General features: G+C 43.4%; 1 pseudogene; it reads left to right on the top strand.

The window, feature by feature from the left end:
* The first annotated feature begins 926 nt into the window (after positions 1 to 926).
* The window catches only part of LOC124252049 (zinc finger protein 14-like), a 29,910-nt pseudogene continuing 14,459 nt past the window's right edge, over positions 927 to 16,377 (top strand).

Genomic DNA, 16,377 nt, shown 5'->3' with positions numbered 1-16,377 from the left:
TCATATGTGAAACATACTCTTTGAGGGTATATAACCACCCTGTATACCCCCACTTCTTTGGAGTGCTCTATTCCTTTGTGGAAAGACTCTCCTGGGTTATAATCCTCAGATTTAAGCTCAGAATAAACTCAGCCTTGGGGCCGGCCCGGTGGCGCAGTGGTTAAGTTCGCACCTTCTGCTTCTCTGTGGCCTGGGGTTCGCTGATTCAGATCCCGGGTGCGGACATGGCACCGCTTGGCAAAAGCCATGCTGTGGTGGGCGTCACATGTATAAAGTAGAGGAAGATGGGCATGGATGTTAGCTCAGGGCCAGTCTTAAAGTAGAGGAAGATGGGCATGGATGTTAGCTCAGGGCCAGTCTTCCTCAGCAAAAAAAAGAGGAGGGTTGGCAGTAGTTAGCTCAGGGCTAATCTTCCTCAAAAAAAAAAAAAAAAGAATAAACTCACCCAAATTTTCATTTACAGATTGGTTATGGGTTATTTTCATTGACATGTGGTTAGGTTCTTCCAAAGACTTTCCATCTGCAAAACACTCAACAGATAACGTTAGTCTTTATCAGATCCTCAGTACACTTTCCTTGGCCTAGTTCCCTGGTCACCATATCTGTGTACCTATTTGGCAAAACTATGTCAGACTCCAGTTGTCAACAAAGATCAAAATGGAGAGAGACTATTGTATACGGTGAGGTGATCTTCAGTTTTGTGTGTATAAAGAAGGATCGCAGTTCCAGGAGTCCCCTCCCAACACCACCTCTCAAGGCAAATATCCGTGCAGAGGAAGAGTTCTAACCGGCATTCTGCTCAGACACCTAAACTCAGGAGCTGTCAGTCAGAGACAAGGGGGCGAGTCTTTCGAACTGTCCAATCAGAGGCGGCGCCGGGGCAGGTGGGTGGGGCGAAGCTATCCAACCACCCGGAAGTTGCTGCTGCTCCAGCCGCGCTGGGGTCACCGTTCCCCCGCCATTAGGGGCTTTACGTGGCTCTGCCGCCTGTTCTGTCGAATTGTGACCTGTACCAACCTCGGGAGTCATAGGAGGGATGCCAAGGGGTCCAGGAAACCTAGAATTGGTGAGATTTTCGGTCCGCAGTCAGGATTTTGAGGAAGAGTGTCTGGCCCAACATGGACTTCCCTTCCCGTTCCTGCCGTTAACGGTCCCTGGTGGCGCTGCCGCAGCCCCTGACAGCTGTGACCTGCACTGGCCGTGGGGGTCCTAGAAAGGACTCAGGGGACCCAGGAGCCCTAGAAATGGTGAGTGTGCAGCCCCGGGATGAGGACGCGTGGAGGAGGGGCTGGTGGGAAGCGGCGGGGCGGGCCCGGCCTCCCGCGGTCCCCTCCGGGGTCTGCGGCCCCGAGTCCGCGGTGGCGCCGCTCGGCCCTCAGGCCCCTCCGGCCGCAGCGTGGGGGCGGGGCCGGCAGCCGGGCCCCGGGCGTCTTGTGGTCTCTGCGCGCGGCGACTTGGGCCGGAGCGTCTCTGGGCCGCTGTGCGCCCACAGCCCCGTGTGTCCCAGATGGTGCGGGGCCCGCGGGAGGGCCCGCAGGACAGTCGGGCCTCGGGCTCCGGGGTCCGTGCGCGGAGGGGCTGCGGTCTGTGGGTCCCTAGGGCCTCCTTTCTCCTTGGAGGGCACTTCTTTTCTTGTCAATTTTCCATATATTTGGGAAGCAGAGTCTCAAACCATGACCCTGTCCCCCAGTCTAGATCTTTCTGGGGCTGGCAACAGATGCCTGAATTCCCAGTCTCTCCCAGCATTCCCAAACGCCAAGTTCCTGACTCCGATTCACAGCATTATTATCAACTATTTGTGCTACTGGTGGGTTTGAAACAGACCCAATGTTTTCGTTATCATTTCCTCGCAGTCAATGGATGGCTGTTTTTAAAAAGATTTATTTTGTGTGTGTGGATGTTTTCCATGAGTGAAAAGTAGCCTATAACTGTGTGAAACTACATTGTATGAAATCCTTGTGCCTCCCCCACCAGGATCTTTCTGGGCACAGACATCTTTTGGGAAGTCCTTTGGGTGGAAGTTCCTCTTGAGAAACTTTTTGGATGATATGTCCTGTCCATGCTGTCCTTACCTAAGTTAGTCACCTTTAAAAGATTTATTCACTTTATTTTAGTCTCCGTTTTCCAAATGAATAAAAATTTATTTAATCAATATGACCTGAAACAATATAAAATATTTCTGAAGAGGCAAGAAACAGGTCAGTTTCAGAAAAAATGAAAGATTCCAGTTTTACGTTGCATTCGCTAATTTCTTCTTTCCCTTTTTTCCTGCCGTGGTAGGTAGTAATATTGTGAGGTCTGTTCTTTTATTTTGGGTGAGTTCAAGTAGATTTCCAGGGCTTAGACTTGCAGACCTGAAGTGTTCATGTATGAACACTTGTCATGAAAATAATACTACCTTAGCATCTTTTTTCCCCCTAGAATGCAATACATTATTGTAGGGTTTCTTGTTGAGCCAGCAAAATGCCATACAATTTTCTTCCCTCATTTCCACATAACGACTGGTTTGAGTGTTTAAGCTGGATGGTTCAAACACTGGGTTTGTGTATTTAAAATATCAATGATGGTCCAGAAAACTCCAGTGGAAGCAGAGGACTGAGGGCCATGAATCTAAGCTAAGGCCCCCTTGAGCCTGCAGAGGGAAGGACTTGAAGACCGAGTTGTTTTTCCTGGGGAGCCTCCCCTGCAGGTGTCCTACTGCTCACACCCCCATGGAAGGAGCCTTTATCCTGAGAGGAGCTGCAGAGCCCTGGAAAGCTGGGGGTGCGCGTGCTCATGGGGTGGGGAGTGACGCCCTTTCTGAGATTATAACTGTGGTTTCCCTGGGCCTCCCTCTAGAAATAAGTTGGAGTTTTGCATCCACAGTGTAGGTGCACTCAGAATGCAATTTGTTTACATTGAGAAAGTCTGTGAAAGTCAGTTCTGTGTCCTGGATTAGAGTCCATTAATTTGGGAAATCATCTTGATACTGGCTCAACACAAGGTTGGCATGAGGGAAGCCATATTGTAGAAAACAAACCATATTGTAACTTTGAATGACCTCTCATTTACTAACCCGGACATGCTCTGTACATTTTATGGCCCCTCCCAGCTGCTATAATTTGATAACTTTATTTTTTTGAGTTACTTAGAAATGGGATGACCCCCCAGGCAGAGAGTCTACGCTGATCAATGACAACTGAAAGATATATATAGGGTATATAGGGCATTGCTCCGGTCTCTGATGCATATCCAGGAAAACAAAAAACTGTCAGGAACTGAGACCTGATGTCTGCCTCCACCCAGAGATGAGGTGCCTCCCCCACCAAGAGACCAGCCCCCTATATAACTGGCCTGTAGTCTTTGTTCTGTGAGATGGTTCTTTGGGACGTTAGTTGGCCATCTTCCTCCTTGCTAGCAAGCTGTAATAAAAGGTCCTTTCTCTCCTACCACATTTCCTCTTGACTGTTGGCATGTTTTGTGGTGGGCAGACAGCCCCCCCTCCTTGAGCAATAACAATTTGGGTCAGAATGTTAAACTGAATCCAGCTGAGTTTCCTCATTGTGGGAATGGAAGCCTGAGAGAGGGAGCATGTGCATTATTGCCTTATTTGCATATAGTTTACTACTATACATAATTAGTTTATATGATATATAAGTGGGATTATATTATATAACTAGTATGTAATTAGTTTTGTAGTGTATAGTATAGTGCTATACTTGCACAGAATAGTATCAACACTTTTAGCAGTCTGTAGCATACTGGGTATCATTACTGTGTCTTGACGTCGTGATACCTCATTGTCTCGATGCTCCAGAGCCTGCCTCCCCACCCCGGTGTTTGTTTTCTCTGCTTCTGAGTGCAGCTGAGGTGTCAGTAGGGTTTTTGGAAATTGTAACTAATTTAACAGCCTGAGAGTTGAAGTGAGGCTCTGTGGTTTGATTTTTAGTACACGCAGAAACTTGTGTGACATTCTTTTGTATTTAGTACGTACAGAGACGCGTGACATTCTTATGTATTTGAGTAGTTAGGAGCAAGATTCCCCCAGAGTGCTTTCTCCCAAAAGGGTAACCTTGGATAAACAGTTGATGTTCTTGTTGCCAGGCAGCTAGATCATTGGCATTAAGGTAAAAGTCTAAAAATGTAAAGAGGTGGACTGTTGGCCAGGGCGTCCTCTAGCATGACTGCCTGGAGTTTGACTGATCCTGCTGACCGCTGGGCCCCATCTTTGATCTGGGACGGCCTGGTTAGGGACAGCAGCAGCAGCTCTGCAGTGTTCTCCATCACGTGCTGGTGGCACACCACATTGATATGAAAATAGGTGCAGGATTTATGTTTACGTGAACAAGAGAGCAAAGCACATTTCACAGTGTAAACCACGTGACCTTTGCATATCAAAGGGAAGAAAAAAATACATACTTGAAGTTCCTTCTTTTTCTGTAAATGCTAAAAAGACTTAGAAGAAATGAATGACGTTGTTATCTACATGAGCATGGGGACAATGCTAAAGGTCATGCTAGGGCCAGGCTTCAGGCTCACTTGAATCTCAGGCTGAGCTTTTGAAACTTAATATTCACAGTAAAGAATTCGTGATAAACAAACAAAAAAATGTAGGAACCACATTTTATTTTTAATAGTGTTGAATGACAAAAATTCAACCGAGTAAAATTAAAGATCTAATTGGCTTTACGAAGCAATTCCTCAATTGGGCAGCATCCCATCTAGCAAGTAGAGAGGAGCGCCAAAGGGCTGCAGAAAGGGAAAGGTTTTAAAGGGAGGACACGGAAGTCATAAACAGAAAAAAGGATTATTTTAGGCAAGGTTAGCTCCCTTTGGGGACACAAGGAACTTCTTAGGTGGGTGACCTCATCTTCCTTTGGGGGATGGAGAGCCCCGTGTGGCAGATTGCCTCATTGGTGCTGACCAGAAACTCATAGACTGATGGGTTAGACTGCAGTCCTGGGGAAGGGTGAAGCTGCAGGTAGGGTAGGTATTAAGCTCTGGTTTGGTGACATGAGTTTAGCAAAAGTGACTTCATCTTGGGCCTGTGGTTTCGTTTTTTACAATTTTCCCCTTTGTGATCAGGCTCTCAGCTTAACTGGGACTTCTGATCAACGTTTAAGGCATTAGCACCACTCAGCTACCACTGTGAAATTATGTTTCTGTTGTTCCTTTGGATGGCATCCAGAGGTCATGATGGTTTTGCTTAACAGCTGTGACATTCACAGGTCAAAGCTTTAGGTTTACAATCTTTAAGTTGGCCATCTTTTCATTCTTTTTTCTTTCTTTTTTTTTTTTTTGAGGAAGATTAGCCCTGAGCTAACATCTGCTGCCAATCCTCCTCTTTTTGCAGAGGAAGACTGGCCCTGAGCTGACACCCATGCCCAGCTTCCTCTACTTTATACGTGGGATGCCTGCCACAGCATGGCTTGCCAAGCAGTGCCACATCTGTACCTGGGATCCAAACTGGCAAACCCTGGGCCACTGAAGCAGAACGTGGGCACTTAACTGCTGTGCCACTGGGCTGGCCCCGACACAAGACCTTTTTTTTTCTCTAGACAGAATACTTAAAAAGGAAAAGAAATAAACCTTTTGTAATCTCTGATTATCAAGAACAGACCAAGAAAACATTATCCTTTTAACAGAGAAAAAAATACTCATTTTGCAGCAGCTTACTTTTATCTTAAAACTCATTTACTTAGTTAAACTTATTCCAATATTAGTCAGCCCTGACCACACATAAAATTCCTTTTCTTTGTTATTTTTAGTCATTTTAATTATATAAGTTAGAAATTTTAACCCTTAAAATTTTAACTTCTAGTGAAAACTAAGAAGCAAGCAATTGTGAACTTTTATATTAACATTCTGTAGATTGAAGACTTATAAGTACTTTTTATAATATCTAGAAACATGTATTTCCTCATAGTAAATTTTCCAGCATCGCGCAAGTCATGTTTACTAATAGATGCAAAAGTCTTTAATTCCTCCATAGAAGGAAGCAAAAAGTGATAAACCCATTTCCAGTAATTAATGTTTTAGTATTTTGTCCTTATTTGGAAATGGTTTGGTTATTCAATGAATTTGATTCATCATTTAAGTTAATTCAGCAAAACTTTAAAGTTACGGGTTACCAAAAGTGTCAGGAACACTATTTAAAGTACAGTTGGAGCATTTTATCTTACTTACGTCTGTTTAATTTGCTTGTTCTTAACAACAACGTATAGATCACCCACAAAAACTTCATTGGACATTAGACAAAGTTAACCTTCATCCCAAACTAAGTTTTCTTGCTGACAAATTTTGTAAGAGATAACATGAATTCATTTGATTTATAAACCCAGATGGAATACAATGCATTATATTCAATGTTGGTAATTGTTAAGACATGTCTATTTTAATTAAATCAACAAACTTAAACTAACTTGAATACCGAATATTTACCAGATCATGTGTACCTGAAAAGCATTTGGGTTAACTTCTATTATATTTTTGAGAATTTTATGAATACTAAGTGCTTGTTTTTTAAAGCCAATTAAATAGAACTCTTTTACAAATTAATTTTAGTAATACCATCCACAGGTGGAAAAATACCACATATCTACAAAATGTACAGGCCAAAGAAAATAGGAGACTTTATAGTTTTCATTTAAAAATTTTATGAGCTGGCCAGGTGGTGCAGTGGTTAAGTTCACACATTTCCGCTTCAGCGGCCCGGGGTTCACCAGTTTGGATCCCGGGTGTGGACATGGCACCACTTGGCAAGCCATGCTGTGGTAGGCATCCCACATATAAAGTAGAGGAAGATGGGCACGGATGTTAGCTCAGGGCCAGTCTTCCTCAGCAGAAAGAGGAGGATTCGTGGCAGATGTTAGCTCATGGCTAATCTTCCTCAAAAAGAAAAAATTTTTAGCCATGAGACAGGTACGATAATGTAAAACTCACTAATTATTAAGAAGTTGCATCTAGGTTGTGTTTCTGGTAGATGGGATAAGTTAAGTTTACCTGCTCAGAAGGCTAAAGCGTTTCACCAATATCTGTTGAGAAATTCTAAAAAAGATTATTTGCTCGTGTTTCAAATAACGTTTCCCCTCTTATGTTTCTTCTGATAAGAATGACCTCCCTGAAGTTCACACTTTCACATTTACGTCTCAGAGGCACAGGGAAGGGATGCAAATTTGTCCAGGAAGGACTTTGATTTTCTAAGGCCAATCATTTATAAGCCTTTGGAGATGGATAGGGCAGGTTTTGGGATTGGTAAGAGGAATTTTAACTCCTCTGGAGCTGCATTTCTAGTTCTGTAAGGATTTGTGAGATCAGGACAGTTGCTCTCAGTTCCTCAAAGAGTTGGGTTGTAGCCTGGATGCTAAAGGACTGACACACCCTACTACCAACGTTGCAGTGTTTTTCTTTCTCTCTGGGGACATTAGCTTAGAGGAAAAGGCAAATCTTCTTTCTATCAAGCTCTGAATATCAGCCTTGAATTTGGCCAAATTTCTGGTTATTAAACTATGAAATCCTTTGGAATATCCTGTCAGGTTGGAGCTAGGACAATCCCAGACAAGCAGTGAATACTTCTGGCAATGCTGAACAATGTCTTGGACCCATGAGGCATCCCCAAGAAGGGTGCATAATATATTATCTTCACAAGATCCAGACTCACTCCCAAAGGTAGCCCAAAGAAAGAAGTGACAACTTGCATGTCCCAGGGAGGCAGAAAGCCAAGCCAGGTTTTAGGACATAAGACAAGAGAAACAAGAAGGCACTAGCTGTCTTTGCGAGAGAAAGGATCAATAACCAGTTGGTTTGGATGTGGAAAGGAAGGGACAGTATGGAGTTTTATTTCAGTCTCTTGCCTGGGCCCTTCAGCCAGTGATCCAGGAGAGCTGGCTCTGTAAGAATTCTCACCCAAAGCCAGCTTTTGCCCATTCTCCCAGGATTCCATCTATAGGCTCCAAGCAGGGTTTAAAGTAGAGGGTGTAGCTCTGGTATTTACCACAATTTGGCAAATTTTTTCACTTAATTTTAATTATAGTTTCTGTTGGCTCTTTCAGGAAATAAAGTAATTTACCAAAAAAATCCCTCGGAGTCCTGTCACCTTTGAGAGGTGTCTCTATGGGGGCCCACCTTTGAAGGTAGATATGGGGGGTTTTGTCAGGTCATTAAGTTGGTGAACTTTTGTTTATGGTCACATAATTTCATTTTAGTTACCTCTTACATCTTTAATTTTTCATTAAGTTTTTGTAATGAAACTTTGATTGAAGCCTCTTTTGGAATTTTCAGTATTCATTTTCAAGTGCATTTCTTAAATGATGTTGTCTAATTGGAATGTTCCTCATAATAGCCGCTGTTATTTCCTGAGAGCTGACAGCAGTTCGGTGGGACCCTTAGCTGTAAATGGAGCATCACCCACGTTTCTGGCCAGACTTATCTAGCTGCACATGGGGTGCAACTCAAACTTCTATCCAGCCTTGTTTTGTGGGCCCCAACCTGAAGATTACCGAGCCAAGCTCTCAGGACACAAAAATCTTAGTAAGATTGTGCCATTTTGGTAGAGATTTATAGTTTTTGGGACCATAGTTCTTAGATATAAAATAAGCAGGTGTATCCAAAGGTAATGCACTTAACTCTAGATTTTAAGGCTTCTGTTTCTTTTAGCTAAGCCTTTGGGCCTCTGGGAGACAACTAATACTCAATGGGATGTGCAGCTGGGCTGGAGATTGTGTGATGTTTCACAGTGCCCCTCATTGCACAGAAATTTCCTTGAGGTTGGTAGGGGACCTAGTGTCAGTCTGACCCATTCCCTGACCAGCTTATCCTAACATGGAAGCCTTTGAGTTAGGTGGTGAGCCTTTAAATGCCCCATCCGTGCCTACCAATTTTTGCACATTTTGGTCTCTGAGACCCTCTTTAGCAATAGCCTTTATTTACGTAAAACAAGAAAAGCAAACATGCGCACCTTAACATACCAGCAGTAACCAAAAGATGCTGCTGTGGACTGGCCAAGAAAAGGCCCTGTGCACACCATTGATTCCCAGTGTGGCACTTGGGAGTGGGGAATAGATTGAACCAATGGACCTCAACAAATAGGGACTGTGGGCTGATGCCAAACAGATGGGAAACTGCAGCTGTCATGAGCAGTTTCCCAGGTTAAATCTGGGGACAGAACCAAGAACTGGGAATTCCAATCAAATGGGGAATTGTGGTCTGAACTACCAATAGTTCCCAGTGTGAAACTAGTGGTTCCAGACAAATGGAGAACTGACTGGAAAGCCAATTAGATTGGGAGGTTTTGGCAAGACAGTGGAGCTCAGAAGCAAGACAGCACTTATCTATGGCCCTCAAAAATTGTGACAAAGAGTACTCAGAAGGGATTTCAGACCCCTTGCGTGTGTTTCTCATTGTCCCCAAAAGCTGTCAGCAGTTCACTTTGGATCCTGTTGCTGGCACAAATCTGAAATAACAAAAATTCAACCAGGTAGATTTTAAAGATGTAATTGGTGTTATCAAGCCATTCCTCAGTCGGTCAGCATCCCATCTTAGCAAGTAGAGAGGAGCTCCAAAGGGCTACAGAAAGGGAAAGGTTTTCATGGCAGGGAGCAGGAAGTCATAAACAGAAAAAAGTGTTATTATAGGTTACCTCCCTTTGGGGACACAAGGGACTTATTAGGTGCATGACCTCATCTTCCTTTGGGGCTGGAGAGGCCCATGTGGCAGATTGCCTCACTGATGCTGATCAGAGAATCCCAGAATGACCAGTTAAGACTGCATTCCTGGGGCAGGTTGAAATTGAAGTTAAGTTAGGTATTAAGCCCCAGTTTGGTGATGTGTGACTGGCTAAAGTGACTCCATCTGGGGCCTGTCATTTCCTTTTTTAGTAGTAGTTTATAGTCAAATGACTAATGTATTTTGAATGGGAAGCCACAGCTGTATGTGTTAATCCTCTAAATAACTTTTTGAATTGTGCAATATATTTTTAAAAACTGTAAAAACTTAATTTTCTCAATTCTGTTTCTCCATAAAGTGACAAGTGATATTACAGCCTGTAGTGCCATTGTGTATCAATCTGGAGGGGGTTTGCTGAAAGGGGCAGTGTATTAAATGCTCTAGGGGGGTTTAATAATATGAGGAGCTCCGCTGACTCGCTCTCTAGTGAAACTGGTGAAAATTATTTTAAAACAACCATATGGGGGCTGGCCCCGTGGCCGAGTGGTTAAGTTCACATGCTCTGCTGCAGGCAGCCCAGTGTTTCATTGGTTCGAATCCTGGGCGGGGACATGGCACTGCTTGTCCAGCCACGCTGAGGCGGCGTCCCACATGCCACAACTAGAAGGACCCACAGCTAAGAACATGCAACTATGTACCGGGGGCTTTGGGGAGAAAAAGGAAAAAATAAAATCTTTAAAAAACAAAAACAAAAAAACCCAACCATATGAAGCCTCTGGAAATTATCCTAGAGGCAAACAGTGAATGAGAAACATGTAATCCAGGAAATCCATAGAAATTCAGTGAGAAAAGGGAGATTGTGTGGGATTTGAACCATGTCTGCTCCCTCCCTGCTCTCAGCTCAGCAAGTGAGCCCTCCTCTCCATAGTGCTGCCCCCCAAACCAGAAGACAAGGTTCTCCCTCCCTAAGCTTCCAGAAGCAGGGCTTTTCCCCAGGAGCAGCAGGGCTTCAACATTACCCATCTGCCCGCAGCTACCTGTTTCTGAATTTCAGTCCCTCGTTGGTTCCTGTGAAATGTGGGGACCCCTTCTTGCCCCAGCCCCTCCTCATGGTGCAGAGGCTCTGCTGTGCTCATGCTGTGCTGAGAATGCTGGGCACTGACCGCTCTTTCCCCAGCTTATTAGGTGGCTGTAACGTGAGACAATCAAGAGGACTCTGGCTGCTGTCTCTCCACTGCACTGATCACCCAGCCCCTAGAATGACATTGTCACCCAGAGAGAGGGTTCCTCTTGTTCCCACCACAGCTCCAGAATCCCGGCACAGAGATTTTGCCTCAACACAGGGGCAAAGCCAGCCATAAAACACAAAGCTCTCGATTGCATCCCAAAGGAATTAAGTTGGGCAGCAAAAGATCATGAAAAGTTCAAGAAAGTGAAGCATGAGGTGAAAGGCGATCAGTAGATTTGTGTATTTAATGAAGATACAGGCAAGACTGTAGGCTGACTCATTTTCTGGAAAGAACCAGTGAATTAGACTACTGGGAGGATACTCCCAAGGGTCAGAACAAATATCAAGCATTGACTTCAGAGAGATTTCTACAAAGGAGCCAGCATTTCACTGGAGTATTTGGTAGAGCAAGTTATGCCCCCAGGACGTTGGTGAAAACAATAGAGCAATCAGCCAGCAGTTAATCTAGTTTAAGCATAGGTTGTGGCCAGGAAAGAGGAAGAGAGCCCCCCATGCCACTGCCCCAGGACAGCAGACACAGCCAAAGCCATGCCCAACTCTAGGGGCTAAGTCAGAAGTTTCCCTCTGTGTGGAGGACATGGACTTAGCTAGGATACTCTGCCCAGTCACTGAACAAAGAAACAAGCTAATAATAATAAAGAGTCCCAATAGGAAGGGGACCAGTACTCAGAGTTTCTATAATAAATTACCTAAAATGTTTACTTTCCATCAAAAGTACAACACAGGCAAAAATACGGGAAAGTAGGAACTATATACTGCAGAAAAAGCAATTGAAAAAATTACCCAACTCTTACAGGAAACCCCAGTAAAATTAACAAGTGATGTCTCAGCAGAGAAAGGGAGGTCAGAAGGCAGAGGATAACTGATTCAAAGAAAAAACCTGCCAACCAAGAACTCTGTATTCACCAAAACTACCTCATAAAACATAAAGATGAAATACTTTGCCAGATTAACAAAAATTGAGAAAATGTATTAATAGCCAACTGCCTTATGAGATTCCTGAAGGAGTTTTTCACGTTGAAAGCAAGTGACCCCGGATGGTAATTGATATCAACCTAAAGAAACAAAAATGCCACGAATATGAGAATGAGGCCTCCCTCAACGGGCTCCTGCGTCCAATGTCTCAGGTGGGCTCCATCTGTGTGTTTAGAGTGAAGGCAAGACTGAGGCTGGGGTCACCTCTACATTAGGGGAGTCTGGGATTATGAGGATGATTATGCTCTGTGAATGAGCTGAGCCCGTCAGATGATCACTCCTTAAAGAGCAATTATTTCAGAAAGAGAAGAGACAGGAAAATGCAGCCAGTAGGTGTTAAGATTCCACTGGGCTCACCTGGACCCCTAAGTAAGTCTACTGCTGCTGCCACCCTTGTGTCTACTGGAACAAAGATCCTGACCCTCTGGGTTATAGTGGACAACACCCACAGTCTGAGTTTGGCCCAGTAAAGGGATTAGTTCAAACCTCACTTAAGCCTGGGTCCTTTACACTCTATAAAGCAAGCCATTGTCATGGAGGAGGTCCCTGACCCTGATGGCAGTGATGTGAGGCTCTCTGGCAGAGGGCCTTAAGTTGTCCATAGGCCTCTGATGCAAGAAACTGCTCCACATCCCACACTGTATGCCATTAGAGCTGCTGTTGTCACCAGGTACTGACATCTGTTGAACATAGAGGCTCTCACAAACACTGAGCATGTGACCCTCTACCAAGGCACCTTTTATGCCTTTGGCTCTGGAAACGGCACCCTGCCAGCTCAGCCCAGCTACTCACACCTACTTGTGATATGATGGACCTAACTTTGGCCCTGCAGCGTATGCCACCTGCAGGAGGGGCATAACCTGTCTTCAGTTCGTTGAAAGATGCTTTGATGATGAATGAGGTCACCCCGTCCCAGAGTCCTTGGTTTCTTGGGTAGTTCCTTGGGATTAACTGAATGCACAGCACTGGACAGTACAAAGTCTTTAAGGACAACACACATTGTTATGTGATGGAGCTCAGTGGAGTTGCTGCTCTTCATCCTTTAATTGGGACATCCCTGATGATGAACCAAACCCAAGGATCACAGAATCTAAGCAAATATCAGGCAGTCATCTTACTACTGGCCCAAAATTGGCCTCATCTACATGTGTTCACAACCTCTTGGATGATTGTCCAAGAGATGTCCCTTTGTGGTAAAGGAATTCTAGGAATCTCTTGACTCAGAGATACTCAAAATAGAAATCAAGGTAGCACTTGTTCTGTACCTTACTAGGTCTACAATACAAGGACTCGAGGACACTCGTCATCCCCCTTGGAGTTCTGACACTACTGATAGTGACCATGGTGCTTCTCAGAGGATCCAGTGCTGTGCTCCCCAACAAGGCATTCGAAGGAAGTTTCACCTCCCCTATGGGTCTCAGGCTCCTAGAGCACAGACTGGCTTATTGAAATATGTTGAATGAAAGATGTCCTGTTAAGTCATCAGGGGTGAATTATAATGAGTCTTCTTCATCTCTTTATTTGATTTTTTGTTGTTGTTTGTTTTTGTTTTTGTGTTTTTTTTTGAGGAAGATTAGCCCTGAGCTAACTGCAGCCAATCCTCCTCTTTTTTGCTGAGAAAGGCTGGCCCTGAGCTAACATCCGTGCCCATCTTCCTCTACTTTATACGTGGGACGCCTACCACAGCATGGCTTGTCGAGTGTTGCCATGTCCGCACCTGGGATCCGAACAGGCAAACACCAGGCCACTGAAGTGGAACGTGTGCACTTAACCGCTGCGCCACTGGGCTGGCCCCCCCATCTCTTTATTTGAAAAACTTCAAGTATTTTTAGAGCAATTTTAGGTTTACAGAAGAATTGATCAGGATTTACAAAGTTTCCACATCACCCTTCTCTCTACATCCATACAGTTTGCACTATTTTTCTCATTTTGCATTACTGTGGGACGTTTGTTATAGTTTCTGACCCATATTGACGCATTACAGTGCATGCTGCACATTAGCGTTGACTCTGTGTGTTACACACTGTGTGGGTTTTGGCAAATGTGTAATGATGTGTCCCCATCATTTCTGTGTCATGGAGTGTAGTTTCGCTTCCCTGAAACTCCTCTGTGCTCCACCTATTGACTCATCCCTCCCCCGACCCCAAATCCTTCACAACCAAGGTTTTTCTAGTGGCTCATGGTTTGTCTTTTCCAGAGTGTCATATACTTGGAATCACACACTACATAGCCTTGTCACATTGGCTTCTTTCCCTTGGCAATATGCTTTTAAAGTTCCTCCATGTGTTTTCATGGCTTGATATCTCATTTTTTAATCACTAAACAGTATTTCATTGTATGGACGGACCACCGATTGTTTTTCTCTATTTGACTATTGCAGGACAGCTTGCTTAAAACTCTAGCTCTTGCCAGTTATGAATAAAGCTCCGAAAAACATTCATGTGTAGGTTTTGTGTTAACATAAAGTTTTAACTCATTTGGGAAAATACCAAGGAGTTTGATGCTGGATCTTACTTTGTGTAGCAAGGGTGTATTTTGTTTTCAAAGAAAGTTTCTGTCTTCCAATGTAGGCACACCAAATTCCATCTCCACCAGCAGTGAATGAGGATTACCTGTAGTTTTGCATTTTCACAAATATTTGGTGTTCTGTTTTGTATTTTCCCCATTTAATAAGTGTTGAATGATACCTCGTTGTTTTGTTTGCAATTTCCTAATGACATTTGATGTGGATCATGTTTTTATATGACTTATTTCCCATCTGTGTATCTTCAGTGAAAGCTTTCTGTGCAGATCTTTTGCCCAGTTTTTAATTGAGTGGTTTGTCCTGTGACCATTGAGTTTTAAGAGTTCTTTGGATATTTCAGATACCAATCATTTATCCAATATGTTTTAAAAAGATTTTCTCTTATTCTGTGAATTCTGCTTTTATTCTGTTAACGCTGTCTTTCTCAGAGCAGGAGTTTTCCATTTTAATGAAGTAATTTTTGTTTTTCTTTTGTGGACCTTGCTTTTTGGTTTTGTATCTAAAAATTCATTTCAAAACCCAAGGTCATCTAGCTTTCCTCCTATGTTTTCTTCCTGGAGTTTATTCTTTTGGCATTTCACATTTAGACCTGTGATGTGTTTTGACTTAATTTTTGTGAAAAGTGTAAGCCCCATGTCTACATTTTTTGTGTGTGTGTTTGCATATAGATATCCATTATTTCCACCAACGTTTGTTTAAAAGACTTTCTTTGGGGCCGGCCTGGTGGCGCAGCGGTTAAGTTCACACGTTCTGCTTCTCGGCGTCCCAGGGTTCACCAGTTCAGATCCTGGGTGCGGACATGGCACCACTTGGCAAAAGCCATGCTGTGGTAGGCGCCCCATGTATAAAGTAGAGGAAGATGGGCATGGGTGTTAGCTCAGGGCCAGTCTTCCTCAGCAAAAAGAGGAGGATTGGCAGTAGTTAGCTTAGGGCTAATCTTCCTAAAAAAAAAAAAAAAAACCCAACAACAACAAAAACAAATAAAAGACTTTCTTTTTCATTTGAATTGCCTTTCCTTCTTTTTCAAGGATCACCTGACTCTGTTTGTGTGGGGCTATATGGAAAGCAGTTGACTCATGTATTCTTCAACCTTGGTATATTCTGTTAATTCCAGGACTAACAGAATTAGTTAGTTGTGAATTCTTTCAGACGTTTAACAGAGACAGTTATGCCATATGGAACAATTGTTATAAATTTAGCTACAGGATTCAGAAAGATGTTCTTTCTTAAGAAGTGGAAGTTCTCCTCTATTACTGGTTTCTTATAAGTGGATTTTGGATTTTATCAAATCCCTTTTTATTTTCATTTCACAGTCCTTTCCTCTCTGATATTACTAACTTCTGTCTTCCTTTTTTTGTTATCTTGACTAGATGTTTATCAGTTTTATTAGTCTTGTCAAAGAACCAGCTTTTTTGCTTTAATTTTCTCCATTGATTTCCATGAGATTGATTTCTTTCATAATTTTTATTTCTTTTATCATGCCTATGGGTTTAATTTGTTCTTAATTTTAATTTTTTTCTAACATAGATGCTTACATTACTGATGATAGCTCTTTGGTTTTTCTAGGTTTTGGGTTTTTTTTTTTTGTTTTTTTGGAGGAAGATTAGCCCTGAGTTAACATCTTCCAATCCTCCTCTTTTTGCTGAGGAAGACTGGCCCTGAGCTAACATCCGTGCCCATCTTCCTCTACGTTATATGTGGGACACCTGCCACAGCATGGCTTGCCACACGGTGCCATGTCTGCACCTGGGATCCGAACTGGTGAGCCCCGGGCTGCCGAAGCGGAATGTGCACACTTAACCACTTGGCTACAGGGCCAGCCCCTACATTCTTTCTGATAAATTTTTGAACATTTCACTCACAGCAGGTATACTCATGACAGAGTTCATCAGTTTTTGTCTAAGAAAGTTCTTGTATCTCCTTTATTTTTGAAGGATAATTTTGCTTGACAGAGTTCTAGGAGAGTGGGTTTTTTTCCCCAAAAACT

Source organism: Equus quagga, chromosome 14 (assembly GCF_021613505.1).
Source record: "Equus quagga isolate Etosha38 chromosome 14, UCLA_HA_Equagga_1.0, whole genome shotgun sequence".
NCBI classification, from domain to species: Eukaryota; Metazoa; Chordata; class Mammalia; order Perissodactyla; family Equidae; genus Equus; species Equus quagga.
The sequence above is the reverse complement of the archived record's forward strand: the minus strand, read 5'-3'. Positions and strand labels throughout refer to the sequence as shown.